The sequence below is a fragment of the Alligator sinensis genome, unplaced genomic scaffold (genome assembly GCF_000455745.1).
Source record: "Alligator sinensis unplaced genomic scaffold, ASM45574v1 scaffold406_2, whole genome shotgun sequence".
Lineage (NCBI taxonomy): Eukaryota > Metazoa > Chordata > Crocodylia > Alligatoridae > Alligator > Alligator sinensis.
Genome location: NW_005842543.1, coordinates 433,974 through 450,344, shown reverse-complemented (window position 1 = coordinate 450,344; position 16,371 = coordinate 433,974).

The following is a 16,371-nucleotide window of genomic DNA, read 5'->3' as shown; positions in this document are numbered from 1 at the left end:
GGGATGGGTGAGTGGGCAGGGCAGGCAGGGGTCCCCCCCCCCTTGGTCCCCTCCCTGCTCCTTCAGTCCCCCCAACCCCTTACTCACTGGCACTGGAGCCCTGGTGCTGAACACGTGGCCTAGCCAGCTGCATGTTTCAGCTCCAGGGTGAGGGGCCAACCACAGAGATGCTCTGGCAGCCAGAGCATCTCCGTGGAGGACCCAGCCTCTGGTTGCCTCAGGGCATGCTCTGGGACCGGGCCCTGCCCCACTTTTTTAAACTTTGAATTTTTTTAGACCCCTGGATATCCAGGGTTTGCAGCGCGGGGAACATTTGCAGCATGGAGAACAAGTATGCAGCGCGGGGAACATTTTTCATTCCTGCACATGCCTATTGCCTCATCTCAAAAGGGTTTGAGACAGGGCCAGAGGCACGTGCACGCTTGTCTGGACGCGCCCATTGGGGCTTGATTAGGTCCATCTGAGCATTACAGTGGATGCGATAAAGGAGATGGCCAAACCAAACCAAAATAATGCTGCTAGATGAGTTGATAACCAAGCAACAAATCACGTGGGGACTTGGCTTTCCTGAAGAATCTAATCAGGGGTCATATGACAGGAACTTTATAAGAAAACCCAGAAACAGCTCTGATCTCTTTAGCTGGCCATTTCACTGCCATGCCTGCTCAAGGGGGCAGCTGAGGATCCTGATTGTCTGAGCCCAAATGGTCTCCCAGGGGAAGGATGAGAGTAAGCGACATGGTGTTCAGGCACTGTTCTAATGAGTTGTGAGTCTCTTGTGATGTCTATGAATAATGGCATAGTGTTTGATTTGGAATTCCTTTTGTAAAGTCTGTGCCTGTTTGCTCCAACTATCACATATCCCTGAATAGGTTATCTGTAAACCATCATGCCCACATGCTTGGAACCCTAGGACAAAATGTGGCTACACCCACCCCCCCCTCCACTTCCCTTTTCATAGTTTCATAGTTTCATAGATGGTAGGGTTGGAAGGGACCTGAGAAGATCATCAAATCCAACCCCCTGCCATGGGCAGGAAAGAATGCTGGGGTCAAATGACCCCTGCTAGGTGACTATTTAGCCACCTTTTGAAGACCCCCCAGGGTAGAAGCGAGCACCACTTCCCTTGGAAGTTGGTTCCAGATCCTAGCCACCCTGACTGTGAAGTAGTGCTTCCTGATGTCTAGCCTGAATCTACTCTCAATCAATTTGTGGCAGTTATTCCTAGTTACTCCTGGCAGTGCTCGGGGGAACAGTGACTCTCCCATCCCCTGCTGGTCCTCCCCGGTAAATTTATAGATGGCCACCAGGTCCCCTCTCAGCCTTCGCTTGTGGAAGCTGAACAGGTTCAGGTCCCATAGCCACTCTTCAGTAGGGCCTGCCCTGCTGCCCCCTGATCATGTGGGTGGCCCTCTTTTGGACCCTCTCCATGCTGTCCACATCCCTCCTGAAGTGCGGCGCCCAGAACTGGATGCAGTACTCCAACTGCGGCCTGACCAGTGCGGCATAGAGGGGGAGGATCACCTCCTTGGCCCTGCTCATGATGCATTTGTGGATGCATGACAAGGTGCGATTAGCCTTACGGACCACATCCTCACATTGGCAGCCCATGTTCATCTTGGAATCAATAATGACTGGTCCCGCGCAGATGTGCTCCTGTATAATTTTCTCAAAGAGCTTCCCCAGGACCGAGGTAAGACTAACAGGCCTATAGTTTCCTGGGTCCTCCTTCCTTCCTTTTATGAAAATGGAGACCACAGTAGCCCTTTTCCAGTCCTCTGGCACCTGTCCAGAGCACCACAAGTGCTCATAAAGCCATGCCAAGGATCCTGCAATGACCTCTGCACCCTGGGGTGGAGATCGTCTGGACCTACTGATTTAAACACATCCAGCCCCTCCAGAAGTTCCCTAACTAGGTCCTCTCTGACCCTAGACCTGGCGGTGCCTCTCCTGAGTCCATCGGAATCTGTGGGGGGGGGAGATGTCCCGGTCTCTTCTCAGACAAATAGAGGCAAATAATTTGTTAAAGAGGTCAGCTTTATCATCTGGTGCAACCACCAGATTGCCAAGAGTGTTCTGCAGGGGTCCCACATTACCCAGTGCTTTCTTTTTACTCCCTATGTATTTAAAAAAGGACTTTTTATTATCTTTGATCCAGGTCGCTAGTCCTAGTTCTGTCTTTGCCTTAGCCTTCCTTACAGCCCCCCTACCGTCTTGAGCAACGGAGGTATAATCCTTCTTGGTGATAGCCCCTCCCTTCCACCAGGTGTACACCTCCTTTTTAGCTTTCAGACATTCCTGAATTACTTTAGTGGGCCACGGGGGCTTTTGAGCACTCTTGCCCTGTTTTGAGCACTCTTGCCCCCTTTGATTTGCATTGGGACTGTCACCCTTTGGGCTCAGAGGATTGTCTCCTTAAGGAACGACCACTCGTCTTGGACTCCCAACCCTCCCAACCCCCTACCCTCCGGGACCTCATTGCCTCCCCGACTTATCTTCTTAACTCATTGAAATCGGCCCTCCTGAAGTCAAGGGCTGACGCCCTGAGCTGAATGGTGAATTCCAGCAGGCGATGATCACTATCACCCAGGTGGTCGAGAACCCTCAGTCTCCTCACCAGGTCCTGTGGCCGGGACCAGGTCCAGCAAAGCATTTCCTTTGGTGGGACTGTGTACCTCCTGGGTTAGATGGATGTCCTGTATTTCGGCAAGGAACCTACGTGAGCAGTCAGACCTGGCTGACTGCTCCTCCCAGCAGATGTCCAGGTAATTTCAGTCACCTATGATGACCATGTTCCTTGACTTAACCTGAGAATTCCCAGTCCATCTCTTCCCCCTGGTTGGGTGGTCAGTAGTAGACACCCACCGTTAAGCCCACTGTTAAGTCCCTTTCCCCATGATCCCCGCTGTATTCTATCCCAGAGCACTTCAGTCTGCCCATCCTCTGACCCAGTGCTGTTTGTTGAGGACGTGTATTGCTCTTTGACGTAGAGCGTCACACCCCTGCCTTTCTTCCCTGTTCCATCCTGCCTGTACAGTCTGTAGCCCTTGATGTTTACCATCCAAACATGGGTTGAATCCCACTAGGCTTCAGTGAGTCCCACTATGTCTGGGAAGGACATCTTTAAGCTTATTGAACACTGTCTGCAATTGCTGTCAGGGTAGTTTTAGGGTTGGAAGGGACCTAATAGTTCTTCTAGCCCGACCCCCTGCCAGGGCGGGAGAACAACAAAAGAACCCTAAACAAAAAACGGGACTCAAATGAGTCCAGCCAGGTAAGTATCCAGCCTCTTCTTAAAGATCCCCAGGGTAGGGGCCAGCACCACCTCCCTTGGAAGTTGGTTCCAGCTCCTAGCCGCCCTAACTGTGAAGTAGTTTTTTCGGATGTCCAATCTGTACCTCCTCTCCATCAACTTGTGCCCATTACTCCTTGTTATGCCAGCGGGGGCTAGGGGAAACAGCGTCTCCCCCAAACCCTTCTGGTTCCCCCTAGTGAGTTTATAGACGGTCACCAGGTCCCCCCTCAGCCTTCTCTTGTGGAGGCTGAATAGGTTCAGGTCCCGCAGTCTCTCACTGTAGGGTCTGCCCTGTTGTCCCCGGATCATGCGGGTGGCCCTCCTCTGGACCCTCTCCATGTTGTCCACATCCCTCCTGAAATGGGGCGCACAGAACTGGACACAATACTCCAGCTGCGGCCTGACCAGCGGTCGCATAGGGGGGAGGATCACCTCCCTGGCTCTACTTGAGATGCACCTGTGGATGCACGACAAGGTCCAGTTAGCCCTGCCAACCATGACCTCGCATTGTCGGCCCATGTTCATCTTGGAGTCAATAATGACACCAAGATCCCTTTCCACCTCCGTGCTCTCAAGTAGGGAGTTCCCCATCGTATGGGTTCTTCCAGTTCCATCCTGAATCCTATCCTGTCTGACTTCCACCCTTTGCAAGCCACTGAAACTGCTCTTGCTAAAGTTTCTAATGGCCTCTTAGTCAACCATCAAAACCCATGGTCCATCTTCACTGTTCCTGACTATCAGTTAGAGCAGAGGTGGGCAAAATACAGCCTGTGGGCCAGATGTGGTTCACCAAAGGATTCTATGTAGCCTGCTGCTGCTCCTCTAAAGGATAACTGTATCCAGCCTGTGGCTGCCCTAGCTTTAGGGACTTCTGGCCCATATCCCTTCCTCTAGTCCAGTGGTTCTCAACCTATTTGCAATTGGGGACCATATTTGCATCTCTCAGTGTGTTATGTGGGCCATATCCTACAGCTGAGTGGGCCCCCAGCTTCCAGGGCTATGGGCCCAGGATCAAAGCCAGGGACTGTAGCCCCCTGCCCCTCCTAGCACTGCCTTCCTGGGGTAGAAGCAGTGGCAGGGGGTGCTCCCACCCCCCCAACCCAGCCCCCATCCCCCCTGGCGGGCCAGCCGCTGCCCCAGTCGCTGCCCCCTCTCTCACTGTAGGGGGCATTGATCTGCCCCTGCGGGCCCCTTCCCTCCCCCTCCCCTTCAGACTTGCCAGCTGGAGGCAGCTCTCCACGCTGCCGGCTCTACTCCATGCTGTGCTGCGGCTGTGTGCAGCACGGGCATTTATCAGCCAAATTATTGGCCTCATAGGGCCAATATCTGATATAGACAATTTTCTTTCTATCAGTACCGATCCAATATCCAATATATATATAAAATATATTTGTGGTGTTTCACTGGTGTTTCATATATATATATTAGTGGTGTCTCATTTTAATCATAGAAAAATCTGGATTTTCAGTTACTTTTCCTAATCATGACACTACTATTAAAGGATATATTATTCAGGAAACATAAAAGTAAAGGTAGTAGAGTAGCATTAAATGTTAAAGATGTGACAGACTCTAAAGAAAGGGTAACATTGATAAAGACAGAATTTGTTTTGGTCTAAATCACTCTGCAGAAGGACCATTAAATAAGTTTTATTAGAGCAGGGGAGGCAGTCTGCTGCCCACATCCCACAATAGGATTTGGTATATAGATACAGTTTTCTGTAATCTTATGAGGGAGATAAATGCTACCAAGAATTGTGTTGTTATGCAAGACTTTAGCTTCTCTGATGTAAGCTAGAAAATAAATGTTACACTACTGGATAAACCTGGGTGTCATAGCCAACAGATACATCTAAAATTATTTATTTAGTTTTCTTCCAGAAGGCATACATGGTTTTGCTAAATAGGGGCGCTTTTTAAAAAGATCTCATCATAATGTGTCATCATGAGTAGATTTAGTTCAAATTAAATAGAAATATAAACAAAAAGAGCTGTAACTGAGGTTTTTAATTAAAAAATGCAAATGGTGATTAAATAAGGGAACTAGTTACTGAAGTTAACTGGACTGAAGAGTGCAAGGACTTGAAAGTATGGAAAGCTTGGGATTTTATTAAGTCAAAGGGATGGGGCAAAAGCTACCTAGAACTTCAATTCAAAGTAAGCTGAAGTAAAACTGTAGGGATGGAGTGAAGACCTACCTCGATGAATAATCATCTCATTAGGGTATTAAGAATAAGAGAGCACACAAAGAGTAGAAAAAGGACTCTTTGTCAAAGAAAGGTGTTTTTTTAGAGGTCAGAAAGTGCTGGAATAAAGGGAAAATCAGCAAAGCTAAACTAAGTTAGATCTTGCCAAGGAAATTAAAACAAATTATATATATATATTAGTTGCTGAAGGACTTAAGTTATTTGTTTTAATTACACACACACACACACACATATACATACATAAATAGAGAGAGCACTATGTATTTCCTTTATGTTCTCCTTTCCTTAGTCAGATTTATATATATGTGTGTGCATGTGTGTGTATGTATACATTATATATAAATAGTGCAAATAAATAAGTGGTACACTATGAGGTAAGCAGGGTGTAAAGATAAAAATCTAAAATTAAATGGATGCTTTGCTTCAGTTTTCCATAAGGACAATGATGTTAAATATGGAGGGTGGCTAATGTAAATTATATATAAAAAGAAATTACGAACGTCTGAGATAAAAGCAAAACTTTGACAAAGAGCTTAATGCACATAGTCTGGGAGAACTGGATAATCTCCATCCCTGAATTCTGAAAGAAATGGCACATGAAACTGCAAGGTCAGTGACTAGGATTCTTAATAAATCTGTCAAATCTGGGGTAGAAATTAATGACTAGGGAACAGAAAATGTAATATATTTAAGAAGGTGGGAGGAAGAAGGGAGTCAAGGAACTACAGATGAAGCTCACTTTCCCTGTCATTATTGTTTAAGTAGCTGTGACAATTATCTATTTCAAAAATATCATCTTTATTTCTAATTTATGTTATTAAGGGTAGACAGCATTTCTGACAATCTCTAAATTTCTGGAGACAGACAAACAAATTTTGTCTGTCTGGAGACAGACCATCTCTGTCTCCAGAAATTTAGAGATTGTCATACATACCAGCAATGTGTTCTATTATGGACTGCTGTTAGAAAGTTATACCATTACGTCTTCTAATGAATGCACCAGGGTAAAATCCATTCATTGGGATACTGCATAAAGTATATGGCAACATTTGCAATGTCACTTAAAGTATATCAGCCACATGAATCATCAGAAAAACTCACTAATGAGCAAATAAGGAAAAATGCTGAATAGGTTTTATGGAAGATTTTCATTTACTGAACCTAATAGATGCTTGTTGCTTTGGTATTAATGTCCCACTACATAAGTTTTTACAGTTTTGTTACTAAGACATCAAATACCAATTTATTTGTCTAATGGACTTGGTAGTGCGCCTCATATATTTACTAAATTATTAAGACTTCTGTTCATTTTGGATTCCCTGAGCTCTACTCAGTCCAAATACGTAACTGTTTATGATTTTCCTGCCAGTTCCTTAAATCAGTATACAGGATGTCTTGAGGCAGGAACCCCTTGAACATCTGGATCGTATTCTTTGGTCTGCTAAATCCGGTCTGGTACCTGTTCCTTATTTTCCTGGGCTTGATCGAAGTGTACTGATGTAACGGGATCCTCGTTTTCTCTGTTTAAAAATTGCAAATTCTCTGATAAGCACCCCTCCCCCCGCACGTTCTCTGATAAAACCCCCAAATCCACAATTAAAATGAAATGCCACTATATATATAGTTCTCAATTGAACACAATGTTTTATTGATATATTTAAATTGTTAAAGCAGTTTGGGAGCCTACCAGTGTCTCAGTCACTATAATAAAATAAATTCTAAATACCTCTAAATTTTGGGTTTTTTATGATGGAAAAATCAGAGCCCCCCCGACCCCTTCACTCACCAGGATGCAGTTCCAGGCCCCTCACTCCCAAGCCACAGCCCCCCCCCGCCCCGCTGGTGCCCCTCAGTCCCAACCCACACCCCCTCTCAGGCCCTGTTAGTGCCCCTCAGTCTCCACTCCCAGCCCTCCAGCCCTGCTGATGCCCCTCACCCCCCCACCCCAGCCATCTGCCCCGCCCTGCGCTGCCAGAGGGGGGCTCCAGCTGCCAGGGCTATGGGGCCAGGGACCCAGGTCCTCAGCCCTCTGCCCTGCACAGCAGCACTCAAGTCCTGGCTGCCACCCGTAGGAGGTGGTGGCTGCTATGGCCTGCATGGGGAGCAAAGTGCAGAGTCTGGCTCTCCCTCCCATGCAGGTAGCATGGATGGAGTGGATCCCATCAAAGTGGGGGGAGAAGTGGGCTGCCCTCTGCAGGCTCTAGACTCCCCACCCCGCTGCCTCCACAGCCCAGTGGGTGGGACCCAGCATGGCAAGGCAGAGGAGGGCCAGGCAGGGAAGTTCCTTGCTTTTGTGAGCCCTGTGCCACCCTGATGAAGCACACCCTGCCCACGCAGTGGTGGGGATCCAGCCTCACTCCCCCAACCCCCCAGATGAGTCACCTGTGGCCCTGTCCTACTCCCTGCTGGGGCCCGGCAGCCACACATTCTAGCCCCAGGCCCCAAGTCTCATGGCTTGGAAGCAACCCCAGCCCCAGCCCTAACCCTGCTCAGCTCACTCTCTTCCTCCCTCCCTCCCTATGAAGGCCTCAATCCACTCCCCACCCCCGGATTTACCTGTAGGAGCTGCTCTCCAGGCTGCCTGGCAGCCACATACATGTTAAGCACATGGCACCCCCTTCCTGACTGCCCTCCTCCCATTCCCTCCAGCCCCTTGCAGGCTGGAACCCTGCCAGCCTGCAATGAGCTTTGTGCAAAGGTGGAAAATCTGCTTGTTTCTCCATTAAAATGAGAACTCTTCCTTTTTGTTAGTTAAAAGGGAAAATCTATGTTTTTTTCTGTTTTCCTGTGGGAAACCAAAAACCCTGATCCTTGCTAATGTGCCTGTCAGACTTATTCAGGAACAGTTTAGTAAAATCCTCTGCTCTACAGCTGATTTGTCTCCGTTATTTTTCACTGCTTCTATTAGAAAAGTTGCTCAGAGATAGGAAGCTTGTTTTCCTCCTCTTCTCTTATTCTTGCCTCTTTTTTTCTTCTGCAGTTTGAAATTACAAGAACTTAAACATTACCTTCCCACAAAAGTAGTTTTGTAATTTGCCTGTGCCTGCCCTCAGAAGACTAAAATTGGACGTGAAAATATATGTGAAGAATTGTTTGCCTTTGGGTGTTTTGCCCTTCTCCTTGAGGCTCATGGACATTTCTTTTATGCTCTCCCTTCCTTAATCAGATACTGGCCCAATGGATTTTCCTCTTTTGAAACATTGAGATTCCCATATGTTCCTTCCTCCTATCAGTCTAAGATCCCCCGCTCCCTTTTGTCACCTGTAAAAACAAAACAAAAATTCAGTCCATTTGCTTAACATGAATCATTTTATAAAAAATAAGAGCATATCAATAAGCTACAGATGGCAGTAATTATTGATTGTATTATGGAAGTAACTATGTGAAATTATCTCTGTTTCGTACTTTAAAGTAAGCATTATTAATTAATATTTAATAAAAAAGATGCTAAATGTGTTTATTTCCAACTGAATTATAAACTTCTCATATGTTTGGTTTTAGAATAATATTTCTTTATCAGTTCGTCAATTTGCATCCAAGATTAATATCTCTATGACACTGCTTTGGACACACATTACTTTTGTAGTGCTAGATAAGCCTCCGTAACGTTACCAAAAGTGAGTGTCCAAACATTCAGGTTGTTTTTAGTGATACAGTAATGGTGGATAAATCATTAAAAAGTCATTGTTTAGGTAGAAACAGACTTCACCTGATATTGCATTTGTGCTACCCTGAATATTTTTATGGCAGCATAGATGGAAAGTAAATAGACATCCCTACCCTTTGTCACACCACATCAGTGGCCACAACCAAAGGTAGTGATAAATTGTGATGCTTTGTTCCATTTGTTCAGGAGAGTGCAGGCAGCCTGGATTGCCCACACTCTCCAGCTACCCCAGGCAGCTGCTCCCAAGTAGGATTGGGCCCCTCAGGCCCCTGGAGCATCTGTGCATCTTTCCCTCTTGCAGAGAGGTGCATAGAGTGGGAAAAGTCATGGTTTCCACTTATGGAGACATACTTCAGGATCTCTAGGGGCACCTCTCTCTAAGTGAGGAGAGCTCGCATTGGTCCTGGTATGGAGGCATGGAACCCAGGGAATCCCCAGTGCCCTGGCCCTCCATGCTTGGACTTACATGTCCCTGTGCCTCCATGCTGGGATCAGCACTGGCCCATGCCTCATCTGGGGACATGGATCATCCTGGCTCCCAGTGTGGGAGCTGGAGTATCCCTAGTGCCATGCACCTACATGCTGGGACCTTGGAGCGAGTCAATGTGGGTCCCAGCATGGAAGCACAGGTTGCCGGAGATTCCTGGCTCTGACACTGCTCCATGCCAGGACTCATGCTGACCCGTGCTGCTACGTCAGTGCAGGTCCTGACATGGAGGCACAGGATGCTGGGGACCCCCCTGTTCTCACACCTCTGCACCCTCTTGCAGTGGGATCCATGTTGACCTGTGCCTCTGTGTGAGGCATGAGTTGGTGTGGGAAATCCCTAGGCCAGAAGAACATGTCACTTATTGTCCCACATTGGGCCCCTGCCTGATGCAGGGCAACAGGCAAGGCGTTTGTCACCTAATAAAGCCGATCAGTTCTAGTGGGACGTGTCCTGCCACAGCTGATCTTCTTTGGTTTGGCAATGTCTGTTTCCACCCTTTCAAACAGGAATTTCTTCATATTGCTACCTTTTGTAGCACTACATGTAATGTGTGCACAGTTACATGCAGCACTCCAAGAGGAGGGAGGGAGAGAGGCTAGCTCCCTGACAGTCTGTCCTGGCAACATGGCAAAGAGGCCTGCCACTGCCCTGCTACTGTGCTGCAGAAAGAACATTGGCAAGAACCCATGGCACTGCTTGTGGTGGGAACAGCTGCTGCCATCACCAAAATAGGGGAGTTATGTCCCCTGTGGTGGTTCTGCTCCAGGACCAGGATTGGGACTCAGTCATGGAGCAGTGGCTGTCAAAGACAGCCAGCTGCTAGGTGGTAAAGACCGTTAGGCACAGCCCTTGGCAACCTACATGGATGGCAGGGTTGAAAAGAGCATTCCCCATTCCCTCCCCCCTCCATGGGCAGCTAGAGTCTGTCTTTGACAGTGGCTGCCCTGGGACCAGAACCCAGCCCCAGAGCAGCTGCAATGGATAGCAAGCACAGCCCCCTGTTACCTGTGCAGAGCAAGCCTCAACACCCCCATGGGCAGCCAAGGGTTTAATAGGTTTCATAGACATTAGGGGCTGGAAGAGACCTCATGAGAGCATCGCGTCCAGCCCCTCTCCCCACCCCGCCATAGGCAGGAAGTCAGCTGGAATCAAGTGAGCCCAGCAAGAAAAACATCCACATATTTTTTGGAAGAGTCCAGAGTAGGTGCTTGCACCACCTCTGGGGGGAGTCTGTTCCAGACCTTGAACACACACACGTAAAGAACTTTTTTCTTATGTCTAGTCTAAATTGGCTTTCCTGAAGTTTATGGCCATTAGATCTTGTTATCCCTTGGGGAGCTCTGGTGAACAGCTGTTTTTCCAGGTTCTGATGTACCCCTCTTATATAATTGTAGGCTGCTACCAAGTCCCCCCTGAGCCTTCTCTTTTCCAGACTGAAGAGTCCCAAATCCCTCAGGCTCTCCTCATACAGCCTGCCCGACAGGCCTTGGATCATGTGAGTGGCTCTCCTCTGGACTCTCTCAAGTTTTTCCACATCCCTTCTGAAGTGGGGGGCCCAAAACTGGAAGCAGTACTCCAGCTGTGGTCTCACCAAGGCCAAGTAAAGCAGAGGGATGATGTCCCTGGTTTTGCTTGAGATGCATCGGTAGATGCACGCCAGAGTTTGGTTTGCTTTGGGTGTCTCTGGCATGGCTTCCTCCAACTAATGTCCATAGTGGCATGAGCTGAAGACAGCTTTTCCGCAATGTTGGGGGTGTGAGAGAGCAAAAGTGCAGCCCCCTATTACCTCCTTGCTGGAGTGCATGACTTTCAGGCAACTTTGTTATGCTCCTGCCAGGGTGCTGTGCAAGACCACACAGCACTCTACTTTTACAACACTATAAAGTACTGAGGTAGTTTGTAGTGCCACAAATGAATGTGTGTCCAGTGTGTGACTCTTTTCTTTATTTTGTTATCATTTTGCATATGGCAGAGAGAAGAAGACTATGAAAGCTATTTATTTTATCAGTACAGTGCTACACTTAGACAATACAGAATATCTGGTACAATCTATTTGAGTGCAAGGCGTCAATTCAAAATGCCAGTTAGTATTGAATAGAAGCATGCTGGTGGTACTTTCCAGGTAGTCATAATTCACAAATGTCCAGTTACTGAAAAAGTATCTAGTTAGGAAGTCATCTATCGTGGCTTCCCAACCCTTCCTGGACACGTGGGCTGTCTGTTGATTTGCTTGATCAGAATGTAGAGCAATCACTTTGCATTCCCATTGTGCAGGGAGTTGCAAGAATGAGGCCAAAGCAAGACTTCAGCTAAGTGTCTTTATTTTTTTTTCTTTTCCTTCTTGTTTCTCAGTTCTGTGTCCTAATACACTTCTCATTCTAGAAGTGACAAAGGCATAGATAACAAACATTTATATATTTACTAGCCAATTGCCTGTCAAGAATGGGGTCCTGCGGCTCTGTGTCCCCCCACGTCCAGATCCGCCCCTGCTTCTCGTCCTCAGCATTACTTGAAGGGAGTGGGGACAGGGAAGCCAAGGCCAGCAGTGCTGGCCTCGCCTCCCGCACGCTCCCAACGGTCCTTGCTGCCACTTCCCCATCATGGCGGCTCTCCGCCACGCAGTCTTCTGTTGAACACTTGTGAAGCGCTCTGATTTGCTGTTTCATCCAGCCAATCAGAGTGTGAATAAAGTGTTACAGACAGACAGATGGACTAAGGCTTTTATAATATTAGATTTTTAAATAACCAATCCCTGCTCTCACTGATTTGTAGAAGAGAAGGATATTTGGGATTAGAAAAGGTATAATATTTGTAAGGTCTTTGAAAAGCAGTCTTTTGCTTGTACCATTTTGGTCATTACAGAGTTCAAATTGATTTTATTTTTGATTAATATCAGTAATAAAAAAGTTAGAGGGGGACAGCTTGTGTAGGACAAACTATTTTTATTGAATAGTCCTCAAAAGTTTCTCTAGAAAGGACTATCATTCTTTACAAATTCTGTGGAATAGGATTGTCATTCTTTACAAATTGCAAGAGAACACTATTATTGCCCACTGCTAGTGCATTTCAAATCAGAAAAATACGAGAGACAGATTTATCTTTTGAGATTGAACAAAATGATGGCATAATTCATAGCCCTGCAGAAAATAGTGGTCTTTTGAGCAAGAAAAGCTTTTAGATTTCCTTTTAGTTCCCAGCAAACAAAACAAAGACTTCACTTTTTCCATATAATCTTCCTCTAAATGTAAAATGCTTTGAATGTTCTAATTGTAGATTTTTGCTTTGAGAAGGAAAACTATACCTTACTTTAAAAGCTATGACCATCATATACTGTACAATTATAAGCCATTAATCTTTCTGTTCAAAGATTAAAAACCACAGAATTGCTGGGATTTTGAGCAACCTCAGCTCCTCAGAAATGAACAGGGGCTATTTATTCCTACATGGTAGTCACTTTACACCAGACATGAAACTTGTGACCGCTGTTAACTTTTTTTGAGAAGGATTTAGAAACATGACTGGAAGGGACATCCTGGGTGATTGAGTCCTGTCAGATAGCCATGCCATATAATTCCCCAGGCTATCTCCCAGGCTACCATGAACTCGCATGTTCCCCACGAGATCATCCCCTGTTGCTAAGACCAGGTCAAGCAAGGCGCTACCCCTGGTGGGACTAGACACCACCTGGGTTAGGTGGAGGTCCTGCACACAGTGTAAGAACCTCCATGAGTGGCTTGTTTTGGCTGTCTGCTCCTCCCAGCAGATATCTGGGTAGTTTAGATCTCCCATGACCACCGCCTCCCTTGCCTGTGTGGCGTCTGCTAGCTACCCAGAAAATACATCGTCTAGCTCTTGATCCTGTTGAGGAGGCCTGGAGTAGACCCCTACAACCAAGTCCTTTTCCCCTGCCCCACCCTGGATCCTGACTCACAATGCCTCGGTGTTCCCCTCCTCCACTGCCGCCTTGATGGTGGAAGACGTATACTGCTCCTTAACATAGAGTGCTACCTTCCCACCTTTTTTCCCCACTCTGTCGCACCTATACAACCTATACCCCTCAATGCCTACCGCCCAGTCATGTGTAGAATCCCATGATGTTTCAGTTAGTCCGACTAGGTCATACTGGGTGCTAACAAGCAAGAGTGCGAGCTCCTCCTCCTTGTTCCCCATACTCCTGGCGTTTGTATAAAGACATTTTAGTCCCCCAAAGGGGGCTCTTGGTGCCCCTGTGCCTTGATGGCGTGTGTTCCCTTTATTACTTACCTGGTATGGTCTGGTGCCTTGCTTATGGATTACCAACCCCTTAATACTTACCTGGTGCGATCTGGTGCCCTGTTTGTGGTTTACCAACCCAGGGCTCTCTTCGACCACTGGTTCCCCAACCCCCGCTGAGCCTAGTTTAAAGCTCTTTGGAGGAGATCAGCCAACCTGTGGGCGAACAGATACTTACCTCTGGGAGAGAGATGAAGATCGTAATCTCCCAGGAAGCCTCCTCCCTGGAAGTGCTGGTCATGGCTGTAGAATCCGAAGCTCTCCTGAAGACACCAACTCTGGAGCCACCGGTTGACTTCCTTGATGCAGGCACCCTGGCATCTCCGGCTGCTGCCAACCAGAAGGATGGAAGAAAATATAACCTGTGCTCCAGTCTTCTTAAGGCTGTCTCCCAGTTCATGGAAGTCCTTCATGATGCAGTCAGGGCTGGTCCTAGCCGCATCGTTGGTTCCCACATGGACGAGGACCATGGGGTAGTAGTCAGAGGGCTTGATGAGAGCAGGAATTGCCTCAGTGATGTCCCTTATCTTAGCTCGAGGCATGCAGGAGACTTCTCTCACCATAGGATCCGGTCAACAGATCGGCCTCTCCATGCCTCTCAGGATCGAGTCGCCCACCACAATCACTTGGCGTTTCTTCTTCTGCCTGGGCAGTGATCCCTCAGCCTGCCCGGTAGGGGCTACAGGGATCACCTCCTCTGCAGGAGAATGCTCCTCCTCTGTCTCCTCCATGGTTGTCAGGGCCCTGTATCTGTTCCCCACACGCAACGGGGAAGCAGACACCGGGCCCCGCCGCCTGGATCCAGAGGTGACTGTCCTCCACTCCCCTGCTGCAGACTCCTCACATGGAGTTTCTCCCGTGGACATCTGGAGTTGTAAGGAATGGAAATACCCGTCAATCACAGCCTCATCATCCCTGACCCCCCTCAGCCTTCTCACTGCCTCCTGGAGTTCCCTCACCTGCTCCTCCAAGGCCTGAAAGTGGGCACATGAGGGACAGGTGAGGGGGCTCCCCCCCTCCCCTGATGGCAGGGCCACCCCTGCAGACAGGCCACCCCTGCAAAAATAGTTAAGGAGCTCCTGGAGGAGCTGGATGGGTACAAGTCAGCAGGCCCGGATAACCTCCATCCACAGCTGCTGAAAGAATTGGCCAGTGTCATAGCTGAGCCACTGGCACAGCTGTTTGAGGACTCATGGTGCTCCAGCCAGGTCCCTGAGGACTGAAGAAGGGCCAACGTGGTGCCCATTTTCAAGAAAGGGAGAAGGGATGAGCCAGGTAACTTTAGGCCAGTCAGCCTTACCTCTATTCCTGGGAAAATAATCAAAGAACACATCTGTGAAGGCCCAGCAAGGGAAACGATGCTGAGGAGAAACCAGCGTGGGTTTGTCACAGGTAGATCCTGCCTGACAAACCTTGTAGCCTTCCATGACCAGGTCACACACTGCCTGGACGCGGGAGCCAAGGCTGATGTCAACTTCCTGGACTTCAGGAAGGCCTTCGACACAGTTTTGCATCCTATCCTCATTGGAAAGCTAGCAGACTGAGGAGTGGACACCTACATGGTCAGGTGGGTGGCCAACTCGCTTAGGGACCATACCCAGAGATTGGTGGTGGATGGTTCCTTCTCGGCCTGGATGGAGGGGGGCAGTGGGGTCCCACAGGGTTTGGTCCTCGGACCAATATTATTTAATATCTTCATCAGCGATTTGGATGAGGGCGTGGAGCGCACCCTCTCCAAGTTCAGTGATGATACCAAGTTATGGGGCAAAGTTAGTATACCAGAGGGCAGGGAGCAGATTCAGGCCGACCTGGACAGGTTGGATCAATGGGCAGAGAAATAGGATGCAATTTAATAAAGAAAAATGTAAGTTACTCCACCTGGGAAGGAGGACTCCCCATATACCTATAGGTTGGGGAGTGTCCTTCTCAGCAGCTCGGAGGCAGAGAGGGATCTTGGAGTCATAACTGACTCCAAGATGAACATGAGCCGACAGTGTAATGAGGCCATCAACAAGGTCAATCGCACCTTGTCATGCATTAGCAGGTACATGACTAATAGCTCAAAGGAAGTGATGCTCCCCCTCTATGCAGCACTGGTCAGGCCACAGTTGGAGTACTGTGTCCAGTTTTGGGCGCCACACTTCAAGAGGGACGTGGGGAATCTGGAGAGGGTCCAGAGGGGGGCCAATCATATGATTTGTGGCCTCTGTACAAAACCCTACAAGAGGAGGTTGAGAGATCTGGATCTCTTCAGCCTTCACAAGAGACTTCTGAGGGGAGACCTTGTAGCAGCCTATTAGTTTATCAAGGGAGGACAACAGAGAGTTGGAGATGTGCTATTTACCAGGGCACCCCTAGGAGTAACTAGGAATAATAGGTACAAATTAGTGGAGAGTAGATTCAGGTTAGACATTAGGAAGACATTTTTCACAGTAAGGGTG